This window comes from Canis aureus, chromosome 13 (assembly GCF_053574225.1).
Source record: "Canis aureus isolate CA01 chromosome 13, VMU_Caureus_v.1.0, whole genome shotgun sequence".
Lineage (NCBI taxonomy): Eukaryota > Metazoa > Chordata > Mammalia > Carnivora > Canidae > Canis > Canis aureus.
The window spans coordinates 36,662,202-36,682,458 of NC_135623.1; the positions used below are offsets into that span (position 1 = coordinate 36,662,202).

General features: G+C 37.0%; 1 long non-coding RNA gene across 1 annotated transcript in view; it reads right to left on the reverse strand.

Annotated features, from left to right (window-relative positions):
* Window positions 1–3,258: 3,258 nt before the first annotated feature.
* Window positions 3,259–20,257, reverse strand: part of LOC144282281 (uncharacterized) — a 63,902-nt gene continuing 46,903 nt past the window's right edge. Inside the window, exons 2-5 of the long non-coding RNA XR_013350671.1 lie at window positions 19,328–19,368; window positions 17,506–17,553; window positions 9,652–9,704; window positions 3,259–3,320 (exon numbers count right to left, since the gene is read on the reverse strand). This is a non-coding gene — a long non-coding RNA (uncharacterized LOC144282281). The remainder of the gene's footprint in view (window positions 3,321–9,651; window positions 9,705–17,505; window positions 17,554–19,327; window positions 19,369–20,257) is intronic.

The window sequence follows — 20,257 nt, forward strand, 5'->3', positions numbered from 1 at the left end:
CGATGGACTCTGAGGCTCCTTCCACAGTTTGGCTATTGTGGACATTGCTGCTATAAACATCGGGGTGCAGGTGTCCCGGCGTTTCATTGCATCTGAATCTTTGGGGTAAATTTCCAACAGTGCAATTGCTGGGTCGTAGGGCAGGTCTATTTTTAACTCTTTGAGGAACCTTCACACAGTTCTCCAGAGCGGCTGCACCAGTTCACATTCCCACCAACAGTGTAAGAGGGTTCCCTTTTCTCCACATCCTCTCCAACATTTGTGGTTTCCTGCCTTGTTAATGTTCCCCATTCTCACTGGTGTGAGGTGGTATCTCATTGTGGTTTTGATTTGTATTTCCCTGATGGCCAGTGATGCGGAGCATTTTCTCATGTGCTTGTTGGCCATGTCTATGCCTTCTTTGGTGAAATTTCTGTTCATGTCTTCTGCCCATTTCATGATTGGATTGTTTGTTTCTTTGCTGTTGAGTTTAAGAAGTTCTTTACAGATCTTGGATACTAGCCCTTTATCTGATAGGTCATTTGCAAATATCTTCTCCCATTCTGTAGGTTGTCTTTTAGTTTTGTTGACTGTTTCTTTTGCTGTGCAGAAGCTTTTTATCTTGATGAAGTCCCAATAATTCATTTTTGCTTTTGTTTCTCTTGCCTTCATGGATGTATCTTGGAAGAAGTTGCTGTGGCCAAGTTAAAAAAGGGTGTTGCCTGTGTTATCCTCTAGGATTTTGATGGATTCTTGCCTCACATTTAGATCTTTCATCCATTTTGAGTTTATCTTGTGTATCGTGTAAGAGAATGGTCTAGTTTCATTCTTCTGCACGTGCAATTTTCCCAGCACCATTTATTGAAGAGACTGTCTTTTTTCTAGTGGATAGTCTTTCCTGCTTTGTCAAATATTAGTTGACCATAAAGTTGAGGGTCCACTTCTGGATTCTCTATTCTGTTCCATTGATCTATGTGTCTTTTTTTTTTTAAGATTTTATTATGTATTCATGAGAGACATAGAGAGGCAGAGACACAGGCAGAGGGAGAAGCAGGCTCCCCGCAGAAAGCCCAATGTGCGACTCAATCCCAGGACCCCAGGATCACGACCTGAGCCAAACACAGAGGCTTAGCCACTGAGCCACCTATGTGGCTATGGGTCCCTATGTGTCTGTTTTTGTGCCAGTACCACACTGTCTTGATGACCACAGCTTTGTAGTACAACCTGAAATCTGGCATGATGATGCCCCCAGCTACGGCTTTCTTTTTTAATATTCCCCTGGCTATTCGGGGTCTTCTCTGATTCCACACAAATCTTAGGATGATTTGTTCCAACTCTCTGAAGAAAGTCCATAGTATTTTGATAGGGATTGCATTAAATGTGGAAATTTCCCTGGGTAGCATTGACATTTTCACAATATTAATTCTTCCAATCCATGAGCATGGAATATTTTTCCATCTCTTTGTGTCTTCCTCAATTTCTTTCAGAAGTGTTCTGTAGTTTTTAGGGTATAGATTCTTTACCTCTTTGGTTAAGTTTATTCCTAGGTATCTTATGCTTTTGGGTGCAGTTGTAAATGGGATTGACTCCTTGATTTCTCTTTCTTCAGTTTCATTGTTAGTGTATAGAAATGCTACTGATTTCTGGGCATTGATTTTGTATCCTGCCACACTCCTCAGCTGTAAATTAAGGATAATCTTACCTACTTGACTAGGTAATGTCCTGACTGAAGACGATGAAGAATATAGTGACTGGCATAAACTACATGTGCAATACATTGTGGCTAATGTTCAAGGTGGAACATAGGTGTTTACACATAGGCCAATGCTGCATCCCTGGAGGGAGCCACGTGTCTCTTGCCCTGCCCTTCTAGAAAATATATCAAATTTCATTTAATTATTCTATGTTTTTTACAGCTTCTTGTATTTACTTTCTTCTTTCTAAACTAATGGTTTAGCTTTTTTCATTTGCCACTTGTAAAGGCACTGATCTTTAAGATACAAATATACACAGACAACCACACACACACACACACAGATATTTATTTTTATGAAACTCTGAAGTTAATTCTATTTTGGAAATAAGCGTGTTTACCAAGTCAGTTCAGTCACAGATAAGCATTTCCCTGAATCATTTACAACTATAATTTTCTCAAACTGGGAGTCAGACCTATTTGCTCAGCTGTGACAATATGATTTCTTTTAAGGCACATAGATATCCTAATACAGAAAGAATTCAAAGGAATATTTAAAAGTTAACATCTGGAATACAGTTTTGCATTCCCTTTACGTGAACATTACATTTTTAAAAACCAAGATCTGCAAGTTTGATATGCAAAAGACAAAAAACATTTGCACTTTTTAAAAGTTTCTATGATGCATCTCAGAAGAGCCTCTGAGATCACCTTCAGAGTGATGGGGAGTGCCTCCTGAGGCAGAAAAGATAGTCATCTTCCCAAGGATGAAACTCTAAATTCTCATTCACTGCAGAGAGCCACAGAGGAGAAAACATAACAATGCTGCCATTACACTACTAAGCCCACACACTAAGCAACTGCATACATCAACACTCCATCCAGATTCCCTTTCTTACTCAGGGTCTGTTTTGTTGTGAAATCACACAAGTCTCCCCAAATCCCAGGGAAATAGAATCAGCTCTTCTGATAGGCACAAAGGAGAATATCGATATTTATCAAGCACTTGACCTTCGTTGGCACTGCGCAATTTGTCTTGAAGGTTAAATTAGAAAGCACTGCTAATTTGCAGTGCTTAGAAAGCAGTGCTTTCTAATTTAACCTTCAAGACAAATCTATAAGGTAAGTTACACTGTCCTCATTCTAAACATAAGTTACCTGAGGTTTCCTGAGGTCAACTGATTTGCCCAAGCCATGCAGCTAGTGAGTGGTGAACCAGTGCTTCTCAAGGTGTAGTCCCAGGGACCCAAACACTTGATCACAGAAGGCATCTTAAAACAACAGATTCCTCCCACACCCAAACCTGCTCCATCAGAATGAAGGCTGGCGATGGAGCAGAAGCTGCATTTTAAAACAAGCACGTCGGGGATCCCTGGGTGGCTCAGCGGTTCAGCGCCTGCCTTTGGCCCAGGGCGTGACCCTGGAGTCCTGGGATCGAGTCCCGCATCAGGCTCCGGGCATGGAGCCTGCTTCTCCCTCTGCCTGTGTCTCTGCCTCTCTCTCTCTCTCTCTCTATCATGAATAAATAAATAACATTTAAAATAAATAAATAAATAAATAAATAAATAAATAAATAAATAAATAAATAAAACAAGCACGTCAGGTGATTCTGATCCTTTTTAATTAATCACTATGGTGGGCCAGGTCTCTGAAAAAAAAAATAAGAAAATGTCCATCCTTAGATCCATCAGTGATTTTCTTTTCTTAGATTGAAATAATTTGTTTTACTTTGCATTAAACAACAGCTTTAGCTCCATTATCCATTATTGCTAATGCAATACCTATCCTAGGTATTTTCTCAAAAAAGAATTAAAAGCAAGTACTCAAGTACATGGACATTGGTGTTTGCAGCAGCATGATTCACAATTGCCAAGAGGTGGAAACAGCCCAAATGTCCATCAACTGATAAAATTAAAAAAAAAAAAGAAATTTTAAGATTTTAAAAAAAGTGGTATATACATAGAAAAGAATAAAGTACTGATACAATAATGTGATGAACCTCCAAAACATTATGCTAACACAAAAGAAGCCAAACATACAATATGTGTTTGTGATTCCATGTATATGAAATATCCAAAATAGACAAATCCATGGAGACAGAATTCTGGTTGGTAGTTTCCAAGGGTTATAAGGAAAGGTGTAACACGCGGAAAATGCTTAATGAGTACTGGGTTTTGCTTATGAGTGATGTAAATGTTCTGGGACTAGATAGAAAGGGTAGTTGCACATCACGAATGTACAAAATGCCAGTGAATTATTCGCTTTAAAATGGTTAATTTTGTGTTATGTGAATTTCACCTCAAAATATTTTTTAAAAATCAGGGATAATACTATTAGCTCCCAGTTTCCTCTCATATTTGTCCAAGTTTGCTAAGAGCATTGTCTTTTTTTTGGAGAAAGCAATAGTGATGATAACCTTTAGAATAATAATAATCTTATATTAAATGCCTGGAACTCTATGGCCAACAGATGGAGCTCCAGCCTCAGTTGTCACAGAAGTTCTCTGCAACTTTCCTATAAAGGACTCCTCGGTTTCCATTAGCTGAAAGAGAAGGCATGTGCTCAAACTCTTAGGTATAGAAAAACTAATGTTTCTCCATTTTCCTTAGAAATTGCTTTCAACCTAGTCATAAGTGAATGTGCCCAAGAAAGTGAATATAAAGCAACAACTTTGAGTACAAAAATCATACATGAAAATTTTAAGCATGACCAACAGCAATGATGGGTAGAAAAGCAGCAGTTTTACAAGCAGGCAGACCTAAATTCTAACTCAAATCCCGCCGTTTGCCAACCATGTGCCCTTGCTAAGCCAAATTGCTGAGTCTCTTAGAATCTCAGTTCTCCTTTGCAAAATGCTGATAACGCATAATTCCAAAGTTGGTTGTAACAATTAGGAATAATGTATTTGTCAAGTGCTTTGCAAAACATTTAGTATATAGTAGGTACTCAATAAGATTTAACCATTCTAATTAGTGGCAGATTTTATATATATTTATATATTTTTTAAATTTTATGTATACTTTTGTAATATATATTATTAAAAATGTGTGTATATATATAATACACATATACATACACACACATACATATATATAAAATATATACATATAGGATTTCTTTGCCTTGGGTCATATGTATTTAATTGAATGCAATTCAATACTATTACTTGGATATTAAAAGCATAGAGTTTGGGACGCCTGGGTGGCTCAGCAGTTGAGCATTGACCTTCAGATCAGGGCGTGATCGTGGGATCCAGGATCGAGTCCCACATTGGGCTCCCCCCATGAAGCCTGCTTCTCCCTCTACCTATGTCTCTGCCTCTCCTTCTGTGTGTCTCTCATGAATAAATAAATCTTAAAAAAAAAAAAAAAAAGCATAGTTTGACACACCAGAGATCCATTTGTAAATTATCAGAGTCCACTGGAAGTCTCAAATACTTACGCTTTCTCTAAATCAAATATTAAACTGACATTATATTGATGCAGCAGAAGGTTATTAATATATTTTTAGGTGGAGAGAGAAAACAGATTATAAAATGGTAGTAGAGTTTAATCCCAATTTGTTTAAAAACTGTATATATAGTAAGATAATACATCAATATATTAATGTTGGTTATCTCTGGGTCATAAAATTGTAGCTATTTTCAATGTTCTTAATAACTTTATATGTTTTTTAAATATTTTCTATAATGAATATGTATTAATTTTTAGTCACACAAAAACCCCTTTTCATGTACTACTATGAAGCTAGGAATATATCAGATATGGACACTACAAGGCTTCCTCTATGAACCAGTTGAATTCATAGAGGAATCACTCTCAGAGCTTAGATATATATAGTGCCCTGGGAGCGCCCTCTTAGAAATCTCCATTGGGGGAAAAAAGAAATGGAAAAAAAAAAACAAAAAACCCAGCTGTGTTTCTCTTTGCCAGTTTTTCAGCCAACATACATAAACAGTATCTGTAAGATGTTCAACAACTGATTGGAAAGTAGAAAATTCAGTTCACCTCAGAATTTGGAATCAGGTCAAACACCCTCTTAAAAGTAAACAGACATACCAATGTCAAAATTTCTTACTAACCTTAACTCATAAGATAAAGTTTTGTATTCATAATGATTTGGGAATATTCATCAAAAATTTTAAATACACAAATACTTTTGACCCAACATACCTTTTCTAGGACCCTGTCCTATAGAAAGACATATACGTGTACCAAGAATCATGGTCAAGTATTATACAGGGCAGCATTGCTTATAAAACAAAAATTTCCACTAATGGAATGATTTTTACATTATGAGGCATTCATACTACAGAATGCTATGCAGCTATTAAATAGAATGCTATAGATTTCTAAATATGGTCAGGAATGATCTCCCACACACATTAAGTGGAAGGAGAAAGAGTAAGAGAGCTATATAAAAAATAAGATACCGTTTATGTTAAAAAAAATTCTGTGTGTGCACGTATATGTATTATGTATACATATTTAAATATGTAAAGACATATAAATATAGATAAAAGTCTAGAAAGGTAAATATCTGATTATTGACAATGATTTTAAGGAAGGTTTTTTTTTTAACTTTATATTTTCTAAATTGTTTTAATTACTGTCTCTTCTCTCTCTCTCTCACAGACACATACACACCATGCATACACACACTAATACATGTGTTTACTGTGTGCTAGGTTCTGATGTAAATGCCAAGGATATATTAGCAATCTACACCAAAAATAGCCCATTCTTATGGCAGCTCTCAATGTACAGGTTCATCCCTAGGGATTTTTACAAACGACTGGCTATATGGTCTCGTCAATGAATAATTGTTTCTCCGGGTTGATAGGACAACTTGTGCTCCAGGGCCCTCTCTCTCCCTCTCACTAAGGGAAAAAAGAAAGAAAAAATGAACCCAGATTAAAATATAAGAAATAAAACTTTGAAATCTTTGGAAGAAAATATGAGTAGGGGCACCTGGGTAGCACAGCGGTTGAGTGTCTGCCTTTGGCTCAGGTAGTGATCCTGAGGTCCTGGGATCTAGTTCAGCATCAGGCTCTCCACAAGAAGCCTGTTGCTCCCTCTGCCTGTGTCTCTGCCTCTTTCTCTGTGTCTCTCATGAATAAAATCTTTTAAAATATATATATATTCTTGAAGTTTCCTTTAAAAAGATACCCAAAAAGCATGAATCCATAAAGGAAAGTGTTGATTAATTTGACCATATTAAAATTTAAAGTATATTAAAAGCATTAGGAAAAAAAGGAAATGTCACAAACTTAAAGAATGTATTTTCAACACACAGAATCAGTTAGGTAATAGAAGCCAGAATCTGTTTAAAAACACCTGTAAGAAATAAGAAAAAAAAACAAACAACTCATGAGAAGAAAAAAAAAAATGAAGAAAAGTCATAAAGATGTTTTTTATGGATGGGAATCACAAATCCTGAATACACATAAGAAAAGACACTACACTTTATCAGTTATTACAGAAAGGAAAATTAAGACCACAATGAGATGCAATTTTTAAAACCACTAGTGTACAAAAATACAGGTCTGATATTGAGAAATACTGGTAAGGATTTGAATCAACAGATATTCATACACTGCTGGTAAAAATGTAAACTGATTTTATCACTTTGGAAACAGGTTTGACACCTTCATATATTTTTTTTTAAGATTTTATTTATTTATTTATGAAAGACAGAGACACAGGCAGAGGGAGAAGCAGGCTCCCTGCAGGAAACCAGATGCAGGATTTGATCCCAGGACCTCGGGATCACCACCTGAGCCAAAAGCAGATGGTCAACCACTGAGCCACTGGTGCCCTGATGCCTTCATATTAAGTATTCTATATTCCCAAACCAAGCAATTTCTCTTTTAAATATACACCCTAGAAAAATTCTCATATATGTATGCAAGGTAAAAGATTACGAACATTTAAGACATTATTATTCATATATGCAAAAACATGGAGAAAAACCTCAAATTTCCGAAAAGTGAGTAACTAATCAAATTAGAGAAGTCACGTGATGCTCTATTAGGCAGACTAAAAGTGAACGAACTGTAGCTCCTTGGGAGCGTGTGAATACATTGTAGAAATGTAATGGGAAATGAAATAAGCAAGTCATAGGAGGTTACCTATAACTTATAATATTCAAACTCAAGAAATATCAAACCATGTATTGCTAGGGAAACTTCAAATTAAAAAAAATAGACTATTTTTTAAAACTAGAATGGAAGGATTTCAGGAAAGGAGTAACCTCTGAGGAGGATGCATGGAGAATGTCTCTGCTATATGCAGTCTGCTACAAGCAATCAAATTCTCGTTCCTAATATCAGTGGCAGTTTCACAAGTACCCATTTTATTACTATGCTACTCGCTTATATTAAATGTTACTGTGATTTTTATGTTTCAGTTGTTACATCTTTTTAAAAAAATGAAATAGCCCTATCAAAAGAGAAAAATAAAATCCTGCGGTGGGGGGCGGTATTCGGGTAGTATAGTGGGTTAAGTGATGGCCTCTTGGTTTTAACTCAGGTCATGATCTCAGGGTTGTCAGATCAAGCCCCACGGGGAGCCCAGCATTGGGTTCCATGCTCAGTGCAGACTCTGCTTAAGTTTCTATTTCCTTCTCCTTCTGCCCCTCCCGCCTTGCGTGCACAGGTGCTTGCTCACTCGCTAGCTCTCTCAATGTAGAGGTTCATCCCCAGGGATTTTTACAGACGACTGGCTATATGGTCTCATCAATGAATAATTGTTTCTTCAGGTTGATTGGACAACTTGTGCTCCAGGGCCCTCTCTCTCCCTCTCAGTAAGGGAAAAAAGACAAAGAAATAAACGAACCCAGATTAAAATATAAGAAATAAAACCTTGAAATCTTTGGAAGAAAATATAAGAGTAGGGGCACCTGGGTGGCTCAGCGGTTGAGTGTCTGCCTGTGGCTCAGGTAGTGGTCCCGAGGTCCTGGGATCGAGTTCAGCATCAGGCTCTCCACAAGAAGCCTGCTGCTCCCTCTGCCTATGTCTCTGCCTCTTTCTCTGTGTATTCATGAATAAAAATTTTTTAAAAAAAGAAAATATAAAATATTATATTCTTGAGGTTTCCTTTAAAAAGATACCCAAGATCTCTCTAAACTAAATAAATACATTTAAAAAGAAAGAAGGAAAGAAGAAAGAAAGAAAAGAAGAAAGAGAAAGAAAGAAAGAAAGAAAGAATGAAAGAAAGAAAAGAAAGAAAGAAAGAAAGAAAGAAAGAAAGAAAGAAAGAAAGAAAGAAAAAGAAAATCCAAAGACTAATCATAGTACATATTCAGGCATGTTTCCCAGTTTGCTTTTCACCTGTACTTAATGTTTTTTCTTTTACTGCTTTCTTAAATAGACACATTTCAGACCTCATGCTCTTCAGATTCTTTTTTGTAGAACAACATTTTGTCAAAGGACAGCAGTAGAATAGAAATAGGTGAGAAAAATCAAAGAACACTTCTAAGTACAATAGGAACCCAAAGAGTCAACTTTTAATTTGTCTCTAGATGGCAAATCTAGTGACAAATTAATTTTACTTTGCTTGGAAAACAATCATAGGTTCTGGTTGTTCAGGCTAACCTGCCATTATGAGGTTAGGCTCTAAGGTCCTGCAAGTTCTAAAATTTTAACTTGAAACAGGAAATCTTTGCTAGCCTTCAGAACATTATCGTAGACTTGTACACTATGATGGAGTTTGTGTCTGAATTTTCTACTCCCTGTGATTAACAAAACTCACTTAAAATGATTAAAGACTCAAACAAAATGTGCTTATCTTTGCATAATATAAGGTTTAAATTCTAATTTTATTTTTGGTACTTAGCAGATTCACTTTTTATATTTGACACACTAGACTCTTCAATTTATGCAAAGACCTCTGTAAATTTGGATCAAAAGCAATTTAGCTATAGCTTTGTATTTCAGTATAATATCTTTCTCAGCCAGCCATATTTGATCCATTTCTTACATTACTTTTTCTCTGGATGTCAGACCTCTTCTGTCAGACCTCTTCAGTAGATGCTAAAGAATAACAGTTTAGGAGAAAGAATACAGGATTTAGCGTATTAGTACATGAGTTCAAGTTGGATTTACTTAGTAACTAGGTCAAGTTATATAACTTTCCTAAGCTTCAATTTACTCATCTGGAAAATGGAGAAAATGATGGTATTAGGCTCTTTTGTCTGCAATTCACGTTTTCAAACTCAATTCAAGATAGCTCAAAGAAAAAAAAAAAAGCTCAAAGGACATATTCAGGGACTTGGCATTCTGAAAGTTCAAGAGTCAACACAAATTAGATCCAGAATGGCATAAGCCTTTCTTCTGATCCCTCTTTCCTACCTCTCTCCAAAGACTCGCTTTCTTATGCAAACAAACCTTCATCATTTGGTAGGAAAAACTATTTCCTATTGACCCAGAGCCACATTTTTCCAGTTTAGCAAACACAGAAGGGATAAAAAGAGGAAGGAGGAGATTTTATCACCCAAAACCATATTAGTCTTTCTTAGGCCTTATGCTCACTTCTCAGCCAATCACTGTTCCAGGAATGACAGGCTGTTATAACTGGTCCACCTGGGATCACGTGTTTATCCCCAAGAACAAAGGAGAAGAACAGTGATTGGCAAAACCAGGACCACTTGCATTAGATAATCACAGATTTCCATGGCACACAGGAGTGGTGCCTACCCAAAAATAACAACTTCCCAGTGCAATAATAATTCCTCTAAGTAGGATCTTACTAGAATTGAAAATTGGGGACATAGAGCTTTGTATATTGTAAAATACATTAAATCTTGGGTTAAAATGATTGTTTTGTAGAAAAAAAATTACTACGAAGAAGTTAAGAGTACCATAAGATTGGATTAGAATGAGGCATCTGTTCAAAACAAGTCATTTCTTGTGTTAAATTAGGAAAATTGTTGTATGTCCTTTACAAAGTAAATTATCTACAAAATGAAGGAAATAAATATTAGTTTTATGTGTAATATAGATTTTTTTAGAAATGAGAGCTGCAATAAAATCTCCAATGTCTTTATGTGCCCACAATAAATGTCTCATTTTCTATCAAGAACTGAATGTGCTCAGGGGTGTGAACATGTCATGATCGCTTAGCTTAATGGGTGTGAAGTAAATGCGCTCTTTTCTGGAGGGAAAATCTTTTCTAAAGATCATTGTAACATTTACAAAACTAAGCACATTTTTATAAAATTGGACAGTTGGAAGTGACCTGCAAAGTTCATCAAATCTATGCCATGGCTTTAGAATGACAATCAAAACACCCCAGGGAAATAATATCTTGAAATAGGTTTTTAAAATGTCTTCCAGGGAGAGTCTCTCTGGGGAATCTATGTTTCTCCCAATAAATCAAGATCTACCTTCACCTCTTTCGTTCATGCTGCCAGAAAATAATTGGATTACACTACAGCTCCCCTGGGCAGTGGTTCCCAAACCTGGTTATTCATCAGAACCTCCTAGGAAACTTTGTAAAATACAGATTTGGGGGCCCCACTCTAGACTTATTGAATCAGGGCCCCAGAATCAGTTTCTTGTTTGCTTGATTTTTTTAAAGCCTCTCCCAGGTATCTTTATTCAGTCCCGTTGATCTGTGCACTGACTTTAAGGAAATCACAGAGTTCAGGAAGAAGATGATATTTAATCATGACTCTAATGCCATTGCAAAGAGAAATATTGTAGCAGACACTGGAGGATAAACAAGTAAGGTGTTTTAACTCTTGAAGCTCTAACTGCATGAAGGAAGTTTATGAATTTCTACCTTTCCTCATTTTATTTTTGGAATATTGATGCTTATAACTCTGAATATTGACTATTATATCCAGTTTGAAAACATCTGTAAACAGAGGCTATAGGTTCCCTAAACATGCTCTGAATGTTGGAAAGTGCTAGAAAAAAAAATGACATTATGATAGGAAGAAGAATGAAGAAATAGACAAGCTTCTATCATTTTGTATTAGTTTTCTGAATTCATTTAAGAATGGCTCCATTCTTTCTGAAAGGGTTATCAGTTCATATCCAAATGATGAACTATCATGCAGTTAGTTATTAAGTTGCACTTGTACAGAATTTAATGAGACAAGACTGTATAAAGGTTTTGCATTCTGACCTTTTCTTTTTGCATTACATCATAAGTATCTTTCCATGCAGTTATAATTCTTCACATATATGTTGGCAAACACATGGTAAGTATGAGCATGCATACACATAGTCTGTTTATAAGTGCTTTCCAATGGCCTTCACTTATTTTTTCAACAAATACATTTTAAATGCTTCTTCTGGCACTTACTAATTAACAGGAGAGAAAAAGGAGCATCAGGAAACAGATAAATAACAATGATTGGCAGATTGGGATGCAAAAGTGGGCCAGCACATAGATATTTCAGCTGTTTAGAAGATGAAGTAGTTAAATGAGGAATAAGGATATTTGACACGAATTTCTGTAGGAGAGGAAATTTAAATTCATCAAAAGGGATGGGACTCAGACAAGAAGAAAATGAAAAGAAATTTTCTTGCAGGGGATTGGAATTAGTTAATACTTGAAATTGGAAATCTGCATATTCTTTCCAGGAAATGATAAAACAAGTATAAAGAGAAATTTTGGATTCCCAGGTAGCAGTGAGACAGTAGATTTTGCTTTAATTCTCATTTAATTTGGTTTATGTTTCATCAATATGAAACATCAAAAATTATGTAATGTTATATAATAGACATCTCTGTCTCCACTGCAGACTTTAAGCAGATGCTAAAGTTTGACATATGTACTTGATTCTTGGGCATTTTTTAATGCCATGGGTTTGAGTTTGGTGCTATAGGCTTAGCCTGGGCTTATCAACCTGGAGGCAGTCATCAAGTTGAAGAGGATCAATGTGAGGTTTCTTTAACTCTAAACTATATTTTGAGATTGGGGAGGTAGGAAAAAGAGAAGTATAGTAATTTTCCCAGGATAATTTTAAACATTTTAACATTCTTTAATACTGATATGTTCTGGAGGTAAATAAAAGGCTGATGTGAATGTTTAATTAAAATTAAGAAATCAAAGGAAAATTTCACCTGCTACAAGCAATCAAGGGGCACATCCCTAGAGCCCATGCCAAGAGTGAGACCCTACTTCCCACAGGGATATCCCTCTCCCCATCTTTGGCTGTTAGAAATGCTTCTCTGATATAAGTGTCAGATGTTCTCTTCTAGATTATAGGAATCCACTGAAGTTTAACCTAAAATAGGGCTTGACATTCTCAATAGTGAAATTACACTGTTTGCAACTTAAATGGACCACTGTCAATTAGTTCATTAAGTAAAAATGAACAGAAACCATGGGGCCTTCTGCAGTTTTCAAGGAACAAGGAAACATTGCCTGTAGTGAATCAAGTATAAAAGAATTGTGGAAGATAAAAAGAATATTGAATGTTCAGTTTACTAGTTATTTACATGAAACAGTCGTGACCCCTGGTCTTCTTCCTTCTGTGTGTGGGTCCAGTTCTCCAGGGCGGTGTAAAGGACAACTGGCGGAAATCTAAGCAAGAGACTCTCCACATGCTCCAATACTGAGCTGGGTTGCTCAGGACATCCTATAGATGAGCCTGAGTTTCTGACTTCTCCCTCTCCAGAGTGTCCTCCAGACCCTGATGTCAACCATGCAAAAATAGATTATACAATGAGAAAATAAAGTCACGTAATTTATTAATGGTGATGCCTTCACCAGAATCAGCGGGAGAATAACCCCAGAAGTTATCCAACTCTCATACTTTGATTTACAGGGATCATGGTGTAATGCTTAGGATTGTAGACCTGGAGCCTAAGTACAGAGACCCAGTTCTGCCACTTACTGTGTGCCTCAATATCTCCTTTGTAAAGTGGATATATTTTATCCTATAAAGGATTGCTTTGAGGATTAGATAACTTAATACATAGAATGTACTTAGAACAGTGCTTGACATTATGTGCTCAATTAATGCTAGTTTTGTTATATGTTTATATAAAACCAAGACCTCTTCCTTCTAGTCTCTATTTGTTATTTTGAATCATTTCAGATTCCTGCCCACAACCACCCTTTGAGCACATTGCCTACTTCCAGGCCCATACTAGGCCTATGCCTCCACCTCCCAACATTTACAAGTCCTTCTAATACGTTGGGGTGATCCAGTGGTCCAAGCTGTCTTGTTTGATAATGCCCTTGCTGTTTTTCCTTAGTGATAACTCTAATAGTAATTGGTTTTCTCAAAAAAATATCATAAATATCTATTCCATAATAAGATTATTTTTTTAACTGTGAAGTCTGATTGAGAAGGGGTTGTGGCTAGACATACTTAAAGAGCAATTAGAAAAACCACATTTGTGGGTGGGGGGTGGGGGTGACTGGGTGACAGGCACTGAGGGGGGCACTTGATGGGATGAGCACTGGGTGTTATGCTATATGTTGGCAAATTGAACTCCAATTTAAAAAATTAAATAAATAAATAAATAAATAAATAAATAAATAAATAAAAAGAAAAACCGCATTTGAGACCAACTGATCTCTAATGCTCCTTCTAGGCCTTAAGTGGAACACAGCAAACACTCCCTCCACATCTCTCAAGACCTAATCTTGTTTTACCACTTTTTTTTTCCTTTATCTCCCACATATATTTATTTAAAAAATATGTAAACCATTTCATCTTCCAAACTGAGATCTTTAAGAGCCAGCATCAGAAAGAAAGACAACAGCCTTACAGAAACTGGCTAACCAGTCTCTACAATCACTTTGGTCAAATTCTTGCAATAAATCATTTACTGTGTGCTTGTGTAGGTGGGCATGTGTGTGCATACTTTTCATTGACTGAATTCTTCTCTGTTTGGGCTCTGACTGATACACAGTACTATCCCTGGACTTTTCCATGATACAAATCAAAATGTTCCCTTTAATGTTTAAATCAGTGTGAATTTGGTTCCTGTCAGTAGCTGCTAAAAAAATCTAATATGCAAACTTATCATATTTTAACCAAACAGTTGATACCCTGGGGGCAAGATCTATGCTTCTTTCATTCTTATGTCCCTAGCTTCCAGCGAACTGGCACATATACAGTAGGCACTTGACCAACACATGTTGAATGAACTAACAATGAATGGCTACAGAATAAAAATGCTCTCCTGGGGACCCAGAGTTAAAGCCTCACACAATGTGAATCATGCGGAAGATGAAAAGCAGGATGAGAGGAAACTCCAGGCCTCTGGATAAAGCCACGAAGATCCTGGGTCTATGGAGCAGCTGAGTCTCCCACCTGGCAGCCAGGGAAGGGGCAGCACCTGTTAGACATCTCATGTTCGCCACCAGCACAACAGGTGTCCCAGGGCTGGCCAGCCTTCGCACGGAAGTGAGCTTCCTGTCACTCCTGCCCAAGATTCACTACATGAACATAACAGAAGTGGCACAGGGAGGTATTTTTTAAATAGAAAATCTGAAAGCATATCAGTTTCCTAGAAAAGAAAGCTTCCGAGAAAGGTGGTTTTATAGTAAAAAAATAAAAAATAAAAAATAAAAAAATAAAAAAAATAAAAAAAAAACCCATGAATCATCTAAAGAATTTATATCTGAGGTAAAACATAAATTCTAACTATCCCTTGTGACTGCCTACAGCACTTTGACAGATCCTACATAAGTAAGGAGTTCATGGGAACTACAGAGACGGAAATTTTTGAGCAGACATTTTCTGAATGTTTTGACTGATAATAACCAGAAGTGAATTAGGCAATGAACCAGTTTATTTCCAAGTCGAAACCTTCACAGGCAAGAACATATTGAATTAAACTGGTGAAAGGATAGGATAGGCTCATAGTGGCCCCAAAGATATCTCTTTTCTCATCCTGAAACCTATGACTATTATCTTGTATGGAGAAAGTGTCTTTCTAGATAGGATTGTGTTAAGGATCTTGAGATGAAAAGAGACTATCCATTTGTAATTATGCAATCACAAATGTCCAAAGGGAGACAGAATAAGATTTAACTGCAAAGGAGAAGGTGATGTGAAGAAGCAGAGAGAAATTTGAAGGGTTGGTCCTGAAGATAAGAGCAATGGGGCATGAGTCAAGTCAATATAGCAACATACAAGATGGAACGGATAAGGAAAGGGACCCCCCCTCAAGAACCTCCATGGAGAGAACCTCAGTTTCAGTCTCATAAACCCTGTTTTGAACTTCTGAGCCCTACAAGTGTGAGGGAATAAATGTTGCTATTTTAAGCCATCAAGTTTGTGGTGATTGGACCACCTAACGTGGTCTCTATTTGGACATCTTGAGCACATCTAAGGGAAGCCCAAGAAATATGTGAGTGAATCAGAACAGATGAAAAACTCCAATTTGGGTTCCTTGTCTGACCATCTGAGTGGATTAGGAGAGTAGACTATGAAGTCAGATGTCCTGGATTCAAATTATTGGAAAAAAATTGTTTTTCCTCTCTGTGCTTCAGATTCCCCATTGTCAAGTGGGGATAATAATAGCAATGAACTACCTAATAGAAAATTGTGGAAAACAGCTGAACACACACTTCACAAGAGAGCATATCTAAATGGCAAAAAAAAAAAAAAAAAAAAAAAAGGAAAGAAGAAATGTTCCACCTCATTGATCATCAATTCAACCCACAATGAGATGCCACCAGTTACCCAGTGGAATGGCTAAAATAAAGAAGACTAACAATACCAAGCCTTGATGAAGAAGTGGATATTCTGGGACTCACAATATTGTTCCCAGACCCAGTCAAGAGGGATCCACTCTTGGAGTTCCATCTTATGGAGTAAGGAGTCCATGGAGCCCAAGAACATACCCAACTAGAACCTGTGTCCCTTCCTCCCCTAGATAACAGTCCAGACACTCAAGACTTCAGAATTTCCTGCCTGAATGGTCCTTTCTTACATCCATTTTTCAAGCGGATCACATTCCGAGCATGTGCAAATCTTGATCCTAGGGGTGGCCAAGGGGTGATTGTATTTACAAAGCCTACATATGCATATTAGGCTTGTTGCAATGCAGGACAGAACCAAGGGCAGGCTGGACTAGGGGATAAGAGAGAAGTCTCGTCATGCCAAAGATAACTGGCACAATCACTATGGACAATGGTTTGGCAGGGTCTGCTAAAGCTGAACATAAACATATCTTACAATTTGGCAATCTCACCCCTAGGTATGCAAACCAACAGAAATCAACATACTATATATTATATATATGTATATATATATATGAGCTAAGTATATAATCTCACATGTATATTGTTAGACAGAAGTAGCATCACTATTCGTTATAGCCTCAAATGAGAAACAGCTCAATTTATTTTTATTTTTTATTATTATTTTTTTTAAATTAAGAGGTGTGTAAACAAATTTCAGGGTAATCATACAATGGAATAGTAACGGCAATGAAAATGAATAAATTACTGCTCCATGCAACACTGTAGAGAAATCTCACAAATATAAAATGTTGAGCCACAGAAGCCAGATGCAAAAAGAGTATCAGATTCATTTATATAAAGAGTATATGATTTCATTTATATAAAGTTGAAGAATAGGCAGACCTACTTTATGATAACAAGTCTAGAGAGTGATTAGCTTTGTGGGGGGAGGAGATAATAATGAGGTAGGGCTGCCTCTGGGATGCTACCAATGTTCTACTTCTTTATCTGAGTTAAAATTGCACAAGTATGTTTAATTGATGAAAATTCATTGAAATGTACACTTAGGACTTACGCCCATTTCTGTATGTGTGAGATATATATAGAGATAGACATAGTTATAATTTTTCTTCAAAAAGAAATTATTTAAAAAAAAGAAAAACTGTAACTTACCTTGTAGTCTTGTTGTGGAGATTAAATAATTCAATATTCACCAAGCTCCTAGGACAGAATACGATAGAGCAAATGCCATGCTGTTGCTGTCATCATTACCTAAGATGGCAGTGCTTTCTTTGTAAAACCAGCCCTGATTCTTCCACTGTTCAGTTTCAAGCACCTGCTGATGATCTCCACTTGGTAGAGTGGCTCAGCAGATAACTAAGAGTAGCATTTGATGAGCCCCAACTAGTTGTCAACTACTTTGCTTGGGTTCATGCATGAAACATGGTAGTCATGGACTCCAGTCTAAATAGGAAGGGAGCTCAGGACCTCCCGACCCCCACTCAGTACAAAAGCCACACACCCTAGAACATCTACCCAGAATCTCTAGAAGCATTAGCACCCTTTCTATGTGCTCCTGTTGCTTTGAGTGTTCTCTAATAGCGATTGTTGCCTTTTATAGGTGTCTCCCCTGTGTACCATAGGCTATGTGAGGGTAGGGACTGCCTTTTTTATTTCTGTCTACCCAATGCTTGGCATTATGTCCGGCACATGAATGACTCTCAATAGCTCTGAATCAAAGAAAGAATTCCTGACCCATAGCAGGCATGTAATACATGTTAATACCATCCCTCCCCATCCCTTTCTCTCCTGCTCTTTTTAAACTCCTTCTATCTGCCTCTAGTTTTTCCTTCCAGCCAGAGGAACCTATATGAAACAGAGACTTTTGAGTCTTTTCAGATGAGACCCTTTATTAACAGTCTAAATGGCAAAGTCTATACAGTTTAAAGCAATCTAGTGACTGAGCCTGCCTGAAAGTGACTGTGTACCCCAAGTGTGTACCATGATTTCATTCTGTAATTGGACAAATGTGTCCATGAAAGAAATTCATCACCGACTTGTTGCTTAAGCAACAAACACCTGCAGTTTATGGAGTCTTTTAAGACAGTGGGTAAAACTTCCAAAGAATCCTCCATGCTATGTGAAGTAGAAGATCAACAAATTCAACAGCTGGTAGCAACACAACCCACTTCATCTGATGACAAACAGGTACAGCTAATGCATTTTACAGGCTGCCACAAATGCCTTATAAAATGTTTCCAACAAGGGAAGGAGGATCAGGAAAGAGAACTCAGTATCCGAGGAATACTTGCTACTGGTGCACAAGTACTGGTCTACATTTTTTAATTTATTTTTATTTTTATTTTTTTACATTTTTTTTATTTTGCGCACAGTATTTCAATTAAACAACAAAATTATTAACACTAATGTGTAATTGGCTGTGAACAAAATTAATTTCTAGGAATCTTTCTATATGAATACATATGTGCACAATGATAAATGACAAGAAAGTTCATGGAATAATTGTTTCGAATAGTGAAAAATTAGAATCAATTGAAATGTTTATCATTAAAAGAAAACTCAAATTCTGATACCACCATCATATGGAGTGATATGCAGCTGTTAGAAGAGCAGAAAGTGCCTCTGTATGGATTGCTGTAAAAGGATGTCCAAGTTATCCAAGGGGAAGACACTACAGAACAATAGGTAATCTCTTTACATGGAATTTTAATAAACATGTTTGAAAAATGCACAGAAAATCATCCAGAGGGATTCATGCCTAAAGAGTAATAGTGATAACCTCAGAGAGGAAGAATTAGAGAAATGAGAAAGTCAGGGAGTGGGGGAGAGAAGAGGATGGCATTTTAGTTTTCCTTGTTTATATTTCTGACTTGCTTAAATCTTTCACAGTCAGCTTGTATTAGTAGATAACTTTTTAAAACTTCAGCGTATTGGATTATGTTGGAAACAGATTTGAAATAGCTCTACTGTTTACCTTGGGCACTTGCTCCATCTTTCTATGTATCAGTTTCCCAACTGTAAAAGAATAACAAGTGTTACTTCATGGCATGGTAACAGGAGCTGATCTATGTAAAACTTTTATATTTATTTATTTATTTATTCATTCATTCATTCATTCATTCATGAGAGACAGAGAGAGAGAGGCAGAGACACAGGCAGAAGGAGAAGCAGGCTCCATGGGGGGAGCCCGATGTGGGACTCGATCCCAGGACTCCAGGATCATGCCCTGGGCCCAAGGCAGGCGCTAAACCACTGAACCACCCAGGGATTCCCTATGTAAAACTTTAGCCCATTGCCTGATACGAATAACACTGAATTGTGTAGGTCAACCATTGCTGTGTTATAAAGCATGACAAATATCAGTGATTTAAAATAACAATTTATTATCAGTCATGCAACTATAGCTTTGCTGTGGATAGGCTGATGTAAACCAGGCTTGGCTAGGCTGCTCTACTGAGTTTGGTCTCCCCCACACACCCCTCATCCTCCTTGGACCAAAGGGATAATCAGGGTGTGTCCTTCTCATAGTGATGGCAGAGGTACAGACAGCGCAAATATGTAATGTCTTAATGCCTTACGCTCAAAATAGACACACTGTCATTTCTCCTTCATTCTATTGGCCAAGCAAGTCACATGACCAACCCCAATGTAAAAGGATATAAAAATATACTTAGCTAAGGGTGACCAATAATCCCAGGTTTCCTGAGATGAAGGAGCTTCTGAAGACAGAAATTTTAATGCTAGCACCAGGAAAGGCCTAGGTTAACTAGGACCAATCGGTTACTCGATGTCTCTCTACTCTTTCAGTAGGAGGAACTTCAAAGTCATCCAACAAAGGGTATAATAGGGACAAGATGAAGAATTGGGACCAATTATGCAATTTACCACACTCTTAATAATGTTA